Genomic DNA, 10,981 nt, shown 5'->3' on the forward strand with positions numbered 1-10,981 from the left:
TTAAAGTAATTGTGGTGATTATATGCTTCAGTAATGCCTCTGGAAAAAGGCTTCTGTGATTCTATGATCCTGTACCTTTCATGTAGTATTATGAGGATGCTGCATACAACAGCTGTGAAAACTATATCCTTAACAAGTAGAGAAAAATTCCATGATTTTGTTATGCCTTGAACCTTTATCTTGATGTGACAGAGGTAGAGCAGTGTAAACAAATCCACTGCCCTGCTGATGTTCAAACTATAACCATTCCTGCTAAAAARATTCTCCAGAAGCACATTGTGATTCCAATTACCCAATTAATATGAACATGATCTTTACATCCTGTATAGCAGGTGGAACATCCTCACACAATGTAGTTGGAAAACAAACCCAGGCTGGTCCCTGCCTGAGCTGCATCACTTATCAGGCATACTATTCCCTGGACAACAATCATCTGCTGCACACTGTCTTCAGAGAGGCGGCGGCGGGGGGCAGGGGAAACTACAGCAGTATGTTTTTCCCTTTCACTGTAAGATTGATCTCTTTGGTTTTGAGAACAGGACATGGAAACCTGTTAGTTCACACTCAGCCTTTCTCCTATCAGAAGATGCCAGAAAGAACTGGGAGTCTCTGGTGGTTTCCACATCTCCTCATCTGCAGGTGGAGAGCCCCATCCTTTCCACCTGCTTCCAGAGATCTCAGGAACAGTGAAAGAAAGGTTCTGCCTAGGGACTTGTTAAGATCGTCCCCATCAGTGAACACCCTGACTTGAAGAATGCCTGGATGCCTATGCGATCAGACAGTCAGCTTGGGGTCCCTTTGTTAAGGTGGCATTCTCCATCCTGGACAGCAGGATCTGGTGCAGAGCTGCTAATGTTGGGCAGATGAGGTTTATGTGCATGGGCAGATTCTTACACAGCAGACCATACATCTTTGCTCAAGAGACAGGGGATCCAGGAGTCTGGTAATATAATGGGTCAGTCAGAGGGTAGAGAGGGATCAGTATAATTGGCAACATCCATCTCTGCTCCTTCATTTCCAGCTGCTGCTCTTATCCGTGTATTGTTAGTGTAGCATGTTCTTTGCTTACCAGGCAGGTAGTGGAAAAGTAACCTCATTTCTGATGAACATAGCCAGTTGTGAGCCTGGGATGCATCAAAGGACAGTTTTGGAACAACTGGGATTCTTTGCAGCATAGCTTTTGAAGGTCAGCCAGCCTTGACAAGGCATTCGGACAAAACAGTAATTTATATACTTTCCATTAAACTTCTAAAGATGTTCTCTAAGATGTGGTCAGAGGAGATGACTTTATTTTTGGTTCTCTGGCCAAGCTCCTATTACAACCTTCAGTCCCACCAGAATGTTAGCAACCTCTGTCTGGAAAGAGGATACCAGAAACCCTTCCAAGTATTTTTCTGCCTGTGTAGCACCAGACATACAGCAACTCTCCCCTTTGTAGGACACATCTTACCTAACACACCATCCATATCATGCTGCTGACCTACACTAGTATGTTCAAGATTAAGGCCTGCCCTGGAACATGAACAGCCAGAAGGTAAATGAACATACAGGCAGTGCACACAATCAAGAGTTTGGCAGGAACACAGCCCAGCAACTGGTCGTGCACCCATTACTTCACCATATCTTTTTTTCAGACTCCACACAAACATAATAAATGCTGACTGTGCAGATCTCCTTTCTGTTCCCAAAGTCCAGGCCTCTTATGGAAATTAAGAATAGCCACAGTTTCACACTCAGATACAGTCAGAGCAGTAGCCAGGCAGTAGAGTCCTTGGTTAGCAAGCCAGTCTCCAGCCCAGGCTAAGGCYGGTGGACATAACATTTAAGGAAAATGAAACTTCAATACGCTGTCTGAGATGAGCCATGCTACTGTCAGTATTTGGACGCATTTGAGCTGCAACTGTTATACTTTCCACAAAAAACTAAAYATGACCCATAATCATACAATTTAATAACATAAACCTCAATCACATACATGTGTGCATATGTATGCGCGTGCATGCATACACACACACACACAGAGAAATCAATGTGGTCATCCTCTCATAACTCAACCCAATATAAGCAAGAGAAAGTTTCCCTGAATGAATCTATAATGCTTTACCAAATCTATAATGCTTCATCCATGAGCCAGCAACGTGCGTTTGTGGCCAAGAAGGCCAATGGTATCCTGACGAGCATTAAGAAGAGTGTTGCCAGCAGGTCGAGGGAGGTGATCCTCCCTCTCTACTCAGCCCTGATGAGGCCATATCATCTGTAGTACTGTGTCCAACTCTGGGCTCCTCTGTACAGGAAAGCCATGGAACTACTGGAGAGAGTTCAGTTAGGGCTACAGAGATGATGAGAGGACTGCAGCATCTCTCTTATGAGGAAAGGCTGCAAGAGTTGGGCCTGTTTAATCTGGAGAAGAGAAGATTGAGAGAGGATCTTATTAATGTCTACAAATATCTGAAGGGAGGGTGTCAAGAGGATGGGTCCAGACTTTCCAGTGGTGCCCAGAGACAGGAGAAGATGTAATGGGCACAAACTGAAACACAGGAAGTTCTGCCTGAATATGAGGAAAAACTTATTTCCTGTGACAGTAACAGAGCATTGGAACAGGTTGTCCGGGAGGTTGTGGAGTCTCCCTCTCTGGAGATATTCAAAATCTGTCTGGACACAATCCTGTSCTACACGCTCCAGGTGACCCTGCTTGAGCAGGGGGGTTGGACTAGATGGTCTCCAGAGGTCCCTTCCAACCTCAACCATTCTGTGATTCTGTGTGATTCTGTGGGCTTCTGTGGAGACAGTCCCCTGGACATGTTCAGGTCAAAGATCAGACCAAGGAGTTTGTACAGAAATTGTCTCCACGTGAAGGGTCTTAGCCTGTCTGGGGCTCATCTGTCCTGCCCAAGGGGATGGTTCAGGGCATGATCCTCTCTCCATGCTCAGAGGCCAGATAGCCAGAAACATCATCCTCTACCATAATGACAGTCCTCTCGCCATTGCTTTTTGTTCACAAGGAATACCTCCCCATGATACCACTTAATAGTCCCTGTCTTAYTAATAGGATTTAGGTCTGTTCAGCACAGTTTAACCTACACACTCTTACATTAGCTGCTTATCTGATCACCTCTGAGGCCCTGATTACAATCACTTTGGTTCCATGGGACACCTACTCTCTGAATAAGGACTTCACAGCTGTGCTGTTGTCCATCTGACTGCTTGAGAGTCCTGAGGTCTTCAGCCCAGCTCCTTCATGTTAGGGAAGCTAAACTTTGACTAGGAAAATAAGTTTCAATTCAGTTGCTAAAATAGGAAAGAAATACYCTCTAGAGCCCAATCAACAGGTGGACCAGCAAGTTAGTGACCTGTATCTGAGGAACAGGTAACAGTCTCTTGCTTACTTTCCAGTAAAGAACTAACAATCCATGTCACTGAAACTGTTTATTAGCATAATGTCCTTCCAGTTATGGAACATCCGTGCTGATTCTCTCCCTTTTCCTGACACTCACTTTTACTAAGCTGTTCCTACATGACCTTAAAAAACACCTAGCATCTGATGTGTGCAGGGCAATTACAATGACTACATCAATTGCTTGTGCTGTAGAACTTCCTCAGAGATCACAGAGGCGTGCATTTGCAAAGACGATTGGAACCTCACTGCTTTCATTCTGCTGGAGACAAAGGGCAGAAGAACAAATAGCGCCAGAAGCATCACTGCACAGTAGCCCATTACAGAGGGGCCCTCAAAAGGTGACAAGTTCTGGAACAAAATACAGGAGAAAGGACAGCTTCCCATTCCAGTGCTAACAACGTAASTGGGCAGACTGCAGGCTTCGTCCCTGCAAAACTTGTATATAAGCCTTTTGCCTTACTACCTAATACTTGTCAGTGTTTTCTCTGCCAAAAGCACACCTGGACAGCGTCAGGCCTTGCCTCTTCATCTCCATCAGTGGCCAAAATGTTCAAATACTGGTCCAAACCAGCATCTGAAAGGAACTTGGCCCAGACCTTGTGACTGTGGAGGCTGATTGGTTACCCAGAAGGGTAGGTCTGATGCATCACAGGACTCTTCCTCTGCATCTGGATTCTCAAGCTATTGCAGAAGCATGGGCCACATCAATCAAGGCTGTAGGAGACAGTACACCAGCCCATCTGGTATTTTTTAAATTCTCTAGTTCATCTATTGCCATTAGCAACCAGAAAGAGAACCTGTGTTGTGCCAAAAACATATTATGTTGTCTGCTAAGCAACACCAGGCAAGTCCAGCATCATCTGATTCCTGCTGCAGTGCACACACGCCTTTTTCAGTTGGTCAAATCAGCAGTCAGCATATCTGATTAGCATGCATTCATTGTGTTGCTAAGTTCTGGCTTGTCAACTTTTGTCACTGAGCACTACAGTCAAAAATATGAATCTGATACAATTAATTTTTTCATTGAACCATCAGTCAGCCTTGGAATTGAGCAATGATCTGACAGCTACCACAACCTCCACCCGTCAGCCTATTTTCACAGCAACAGCAGCATTTGACACCAAGAAACAGGCTCCACACTGGCTGGTTCAAATCAGCAGCCTGAGGCAGTATCACTTCTGATGCTTTCTAAGAAGTCAAGCTCCTTGGCTAGGTTCCTCCTCCCAAGATGCACCACATCTTCCACTCTTAGCAGAGGAAAGTAACACATCACATGGTAACAGAGCAATGAAGCACTACAGGAGATGTAATTTTTGTCAGAAACCTGATGTGCCCAAGCTGCAGTCCTCACAAGTGCTGCAAAATTATAGTATTGTTTCCTTCTCATCCAAAATGGAAAAACCTTCAATGTACAGAACTTCTTTTTAATATCAGAGAGAGAACTAGGAAAAAAAAAAGCCTGATGCCTCTTAGTTTTACTGAAAACTTGAGTTTTCATTGAAAAACATTTGTTGCCGAGGTTGTGGGGGAAGCTTTCCATCAGCCATAAATCAAAGAGCTTCAGTGCAGAGGAATTTTGAACACTCAGAGCAAACAAAGAAACACAGAAGACATTACACTTTGGGCCTTGATGATGGTAGAACCCTGCCTAATGCTACAGCTACACATAGATCAGATTTTCCAAGAACAGCAGACAGATCTTGGGACATACTTGTGCTTTTGTTTGCCCGTTCCAAATCCCTGAGTTCTTGGACCTTCCTCTTTGCCCAGAGAAAGTGAAATTTTACAGTGAYATCACCCCAAGATAACTCACCCAGGCTCTGAAAAAACAGAATATCTCCAAAAATGCATGCAACTGGAGCTTCTCAAAGCTTCTCAAAGCCCTAACATCCTCCTTCAGGTGCACATCATACAAAGGAGCCTGCCTTACTTTCAGCAGATGTGCCCAGCAGACTGATATGAACTGGAGACAGCGTGATCTGGAGGAGAGGAATGGCACAAGACCCTGCTCAGCCTGAAGACACCCTGTATATTGTCAGTGTGCAGAGATTCAGCACTGCAACTGAACCTCATGTAGTATGAGTCTTGCAGCTGGTGCTAAGTAGGTATGATGGTTCCAAGCCTAGCACCGAAGAAGAAGCCTTGCTGCAGCAAAATAACAGAGGCAGGGACACAGCAGCCACTGGCAGTTGAAAGATGAAGCTGAAAGTCCAACTGAGCCGCCACTCACAGCAGTTATCTGGTGCAGTCATCTCCCAAGAGGCTCAGAAGAGTCATTGTCTTTTGGCATCTTTACGGAAAAGCCAAGTTTTTATAAGACTCTCCCTCAGTTAAGCCAGAGTGTGTGGTTAGGAGCATTCTCAGTGAACAAACAACACAGGAGATCAGACTGAACTGCTGAGCCAGAAGTTGACTGTAGGAGGGGAGAAAGCAATGGCTGAGAAAACTTGAGGAAGCAGTCATATATTTGCTTTGAAAGAAAGCAAGAGAGGTGTGCATTGTCAGCTCTGGTGCCCCAAGCACTAAGGACTTTCTCAGTCAAGAAAGGAGCAGCAAGTCCAACATTACCAATGTGCCCTCAGGCCAGCCCAAGGCTGTTCTGCCTGGCCCAAACTCTTCCCATCCCAGCTGGGTTGAGGCCCTGCTTGTTCTCCCCGGTATACAGTCCTGACACAGGGCCTCTCACTCCCATCAGCTGTTCTTTTTTTTTCCTGCATCTTTTTAGCTGCAATAGCCTCTCTTCTGGTCCTGACAAATTCTGGCCCACATCTATCCAGGATGCTGACATAAACACATCTCTCCCAGTATGCCACCTCCTCTGAGAATCCTCCTCTCTTCTGTCACACACATGCCATGTTTTAAACAAGCAGGGCCTTTATATTTTCTCCCTTGCGACAATCTTCGCCACTGATATCTACAGAGGTGCTGTTTCCTTTCAAATTCCCCTTTGGTGCAACATCCATAGAAATCCCACCTGGACACCTGGTGCAGTGGTACTACTCCTTATTACACTAGCAGAAGTAATGACCATTTCCCTGCCTTTGGGGTCTATTTTTATTTGGTTGTTGCCTACTGTCCTTAACAAAGATCTCAAAGGCTTCAYTGATATGTGTGTGGGGCCAGCAACCCTGGCTCGCACGTCTAGGGCTTTCATTGCACTGTCAAGGTGGGTTCACCCTAACCCCATAGCTGCTTATGTGGGGGACACTGGCTGCCAGGGCAACTGGAGTGTAAGAAGCAAATGATGGCTGCACTGCAATTGCCCTCCCTTGAACACCAGAAGAGTTAACAGGGCTGGCTGTTGCTACTCTTYCCCCCCCTCATCTGTAGGTAAACAAGCCCCTTGGCAGCATGTGAAACACTTGTCCAGACCCAGGGAACCAGAAGCGTGGCTTGTAGTCTGCCTGAGAATAGACACAAACATCAGAAGGACACGGCAGCCTGCCCTGCCAGATCACATCTGCTTCTGCCAGATACCCACGAAGGCTGTCCCTTTGTCCTTGATTAGCTTGCTCAGACATACTAATGGCAGCTGAGACATATTACTGAACACRAGTGTAAAGCAGGCTTTGACAGCAGCCCACTCCAGCTAATCTGTAGGACACTGGCTGCTGTTAACTTTCTTTCTGAAGTCATTCGGAATAGCCTGTCCTGTACCATTACCTTTTCATACTGCTCTGGTTTAACAACTTCTTCTAGACATAAAAGACTTCACATATGAATTAGTTTTAAAATAGTATGATCTAGACAGAGTATGCAAAGTGTTCACATGCCAAATAACTATTATTTTTGCAAAAGCCCTACCTCTTTGCCTGGTTCATACATCTGGAGCAGAAGGAGAGAATCAAGAATAGCTTCACACATGGTCCATTACACACAAACTGAAGAAAGTGATAAACAGAATATTCAAGGAGAAAAGGAGAAATCAATACCTTTCTTCCTGAATAGCTTAACTTCTAAAAATAGATTTGTGGAGAAATGAGAGGAGATTTGCGTTTCTTCAGTAATATCTCTCTGGACAAGAATTGTGTATACAGAAATGTTTCCTTCTGATTTCTTGACTTAACTTTCCGAGAGAAACTTCCTGCAGAGGTGATAAAAAGAAATGCCTGAGTGCTGTTAGCTCATCTTCCCCAGCCTCTTATTGTACAATACAGCCAAATTAAGCAGCAGACCCTATTAGCAACACTTTTACGCCACTTGTAGTTTGCATAACAGGAAAAAAGAAATTCTCTGCAGAGCTCCATATATTGGCAGTGACCTCCAAGTTTTGGTGCAGGCCTGGAACAAGCAAACATGCCTGTGCAGTTCAGCACTCTGGAATATTTCCAGTGTCTTTCTGGAATTGCTCACACAGAAAATTCACTTCATCATACACAAGTTCAGGGCAGACAGGTTAACAGGTTCCTCCATACCTGAAGGTGATCTTTATTTCTGGGATTGAGCATGAAGACTATGTGCTGGGAAACAATTTCTGTGCATGTCCTTCTGGCAAGTATCAAGAAAAGAAGAACAAAGAAAGGTAGAATACATGTACCTGTGAAACAGCTCTGCATGCAGCATGAAACTGCAATGTCAGTATTTCTCAAAAAGCCTAAGAGCTCCTCTTGAGCTTTAAAAATGACAAGCTCTTTGTAGGCATTACAGCCCAGATAGCTAAAAAGTATTAGACACACTGCTCAATTTGCTAGCAGCTTCCTTAGCAAGAATTTAAAGGGTAGTTTAGTAAAACATCAAGGAGCGAAATTTAGGATAAATGAGACAGCACTACACTAGGAAACACACGCTAGGCTAAACCAGTCTCCTGGCTAAACTAGAGGAACAAGGGAATCCCTAACAGCAGTCTCCACAATTGTCTGCGACTGTAGCTTCACCTGAATGTTGGCTTTCCAGCTGTCAAACATTTCCCACCCATAGCAGCCATGGTTAGTAAAGGACAAGACTGAGAATCTCTGATGGAAAGGAACTTCATCTACTGTTTCCTGGAGGGCTTCCCTGTCTCTTTTCAAGTYCAAGTCTGTTTTCCCTCTGCAGCCCTCCTGCTCCTCTACTCAGTCTAAGAAATACCGTGTCCACATTTCAGTCGCCACAGTCTCCTCAGTAGCATGGAGCTGGATGGAGGATCAGTCTCTTCCTCTGAATTGTGCTACGTCCTTGTAGTTTGCTCCACTACCCCCTTGCTTTTGGCTTTCCCATCCAGTTCAATCACAGTTACCCATGAGGAGCTGGCCTTGTCAGAGATGCACAGGCTGCACAGTTTTGCTGGCTGGTTTAGAAATAGAGCAAGAGCATTTAGAAAAAGAGGAAGACCATTTAGAAATGGAGTAAGGGTTAGGTGCCTCTCTATTTGAATCCATGGGAAATTTATGAAGTGAGGAGGAAATTCTATGTTGCAGGCTTCCCGAAGTTTTTCTTTTACAGCTTTCACTTTTATCAAGTTGTGCAATAGCCCTCTGAACCTTTCTCCCTTTCCTTTGCTGCAGAAATGCTACTTTATGTGGGAGTGGAAACAACACTGAAAAAGGAAAAGTGAGTAAAATGGTCTGTTAAAGTCTTCCAGCCTAAAATGACTATCACTTCATTTCCAGTTCTGCAGATCTTTTCTGTGTCAGCAGCTCATACAGTACACTCACCTTGAAGAAGGGAGTTACAGACAAGCAATTGCAGGGAGTTAGCAAAAAAGCATGACTTTCAAAAAGTGGGGATCRTGAGGAACTCTGGGAAGTGTGCTTTAATGGTTAGATATCTATCATTAATACATCCAGACTGAGCAGGTACAATCAGGTCAGTCAGAAAGACTAACTTATATTATCTACCAGACAAATTTGCACTGTTACCTTGATTTTATCCAGAATTCTTCAGAGTTGTATTCCACCTGTCTTGGCTTAACACTGTCCTGCAAAGATCTTGCCTGTATCCAGTGAGAGCACAACCCTTGCTCATGAAGAGGTTCTYTGTAGCACAGTGCACCTTTCACCTACCAGTTAAAACTGCTCTGACTTCTGTTCATTCAACTCAGGTAAAATTTCTCTCCTCTTATTTTCCCCTAAAATTCTGCCTTAAAATTCCCTTAAATTTTCCCCTTTTTGTTAAAGCAAAGCAAAACAAAATAGAACAAAACAAATACACAAAAAATATCAAGACCAGTGACTGAATTCTACACTGGAGAAGGTTTTATTTGGTTGTTATTTGTAGATTTCTCCCATGCAAGGAAAATTAGCACAGGGAGTTTGGTGTGAGATCAGGCCATCAATCACTAAACAACTACCTTAAATGAAGAGAGAAGCACTTAAAATTCAGAGTCGTTAACATTTCATTCAGACAGAAAGAGCCTAGAAGGCTAGGATGTAGCTAGGTAGTTATTACTGCGCAAGAGATAACAGGACAGCAGGATACTAGGATGACAGGAGAGCAGGACAGTACACCAAACCCCAGTCTCACCAGCTTCCTGCTAGATTGCTGGGTTAGTACAGCAGAGTCTTCCTCACTCTTTGTATGTCTGATCACTATGTCTATACTGACTTCATTGATGGCAGCAGGTTTTTGGTCGGAGCACACAAAGTTGGCTATAAGCTCTACTAGCGAAGCAACTTTCTGTGTGTTTTTTTGAGAAATAGTCAATGCTGAACTGCTAACAGCACTAAAATGACTCTTGAAACAATCAGTTTTGGAAAAAAAAATCTTAATATACACTGCCATGCACCTGCTATATATATGTGCTTTAGCTGTGACACCAAATCACCTTCTGCCTCTTAGAGTGCCTGTTTGCTACATCTCCACCCTCTTCCACTGCCTCTCTGCATGTCAGGGACAGTTTCTTTCCAAAGAGTCCGAGGCAAACCAGGTCAAGAAATAAGGACAGCACCATCAGCTTATGGTAATAAGCAGATGAGATTAGGTGCTCCTAACCAAAACATCCCTTCAATGGGAAATGGCAAGAAACAAAGTTTCACAGAGATGATGTGTAAGCAGGACAAAAGTAATTGGAGCTAGACAGTTTTGCTGCCAGCATGGACAGTTTGCAAGTTTCCTACGTTCTCCCTGAAATCTTCCACAGCGTTGTGCTGTGTGTATTCAGAGATGACATGCAGGCAACAATTTACAGAGCAACTTTTTTGTGAGAGAAGACAGTACTCCTTTAACACAGATCTATCCTGACAGCCCGGTATGGGGACAAGGTCTGCAAATCTGGAGACAAATCCATTCAGAAACAAGTCTCTCTTCATCACTGCCAAGCCTCTGACCAACAGAAACCGGGGTGGATGTCACTTCACGGCATCGCTGCCAAGGGAGCCCTGTCCCGGAGCTAGGGAGTTTTAAAACTACAAGAGGCAAGCTGAGAGCTCCAGGCCGGAGCTCACCTGTTTGAAAGCACGACGCAAAGTCCCGCAGCCATCAAAGCTAACTCTTCCCAACGCCAAACACCGTCCCGGAACCCGGAGCCGACCCAGCGGCAGCCGCGGCGTGGCACAGAGCAGCCACGCGGATGATCCGCGGCGGCAGGACCGCTGCAGCGCGTCCCCGCACCGCGCACCGCCCGCCCAGCCCCGCGCCTGCTCCCCCGAGGGGCTCCCCACGGCCACG

General features: G+C 44.9%; 1 protein-coding gene across 1 annotated transcript in view; it reads right to left on the bottom strand.

Annotated features, from left to right (window-relative positions):
- FRMPD1 (FERM and PDZ domain containing 1) overlaps positions 1 to 7,417 on the bottom strand; it is a 45,526-nt gene extending 38,109 nt beyond the window's left edge. Inside the window, exon 1 of the mRNA XM_085302139.1 lies at positions 7,330 to 7,417. The gene's annotated coding sequence lies outside the window, so the exon portion shown is untranslated. The remainder of the gene's footprint in view (positions 1 to 7,329) is intronic.
- Positions 7,418 to 10,981: the final 3,564 nt, after the last annotated feature.

The sequence above is a fragment of the Rhea americana genome, unplaced genomic scaffold, assembly GCF_003343005.1.
Source record: "Rhea americana isolate MKP2758 unplaced genomic scaffold, rheAme1 scaffold_186, whole genome shotgun sequence".
NCBI classification, from domain to species: domain Eukaryota; kingdom Metazoa; phylum Chordata; class Aves; order Rheiformes; family Rheidae; genus Rhea; species Rhea americana.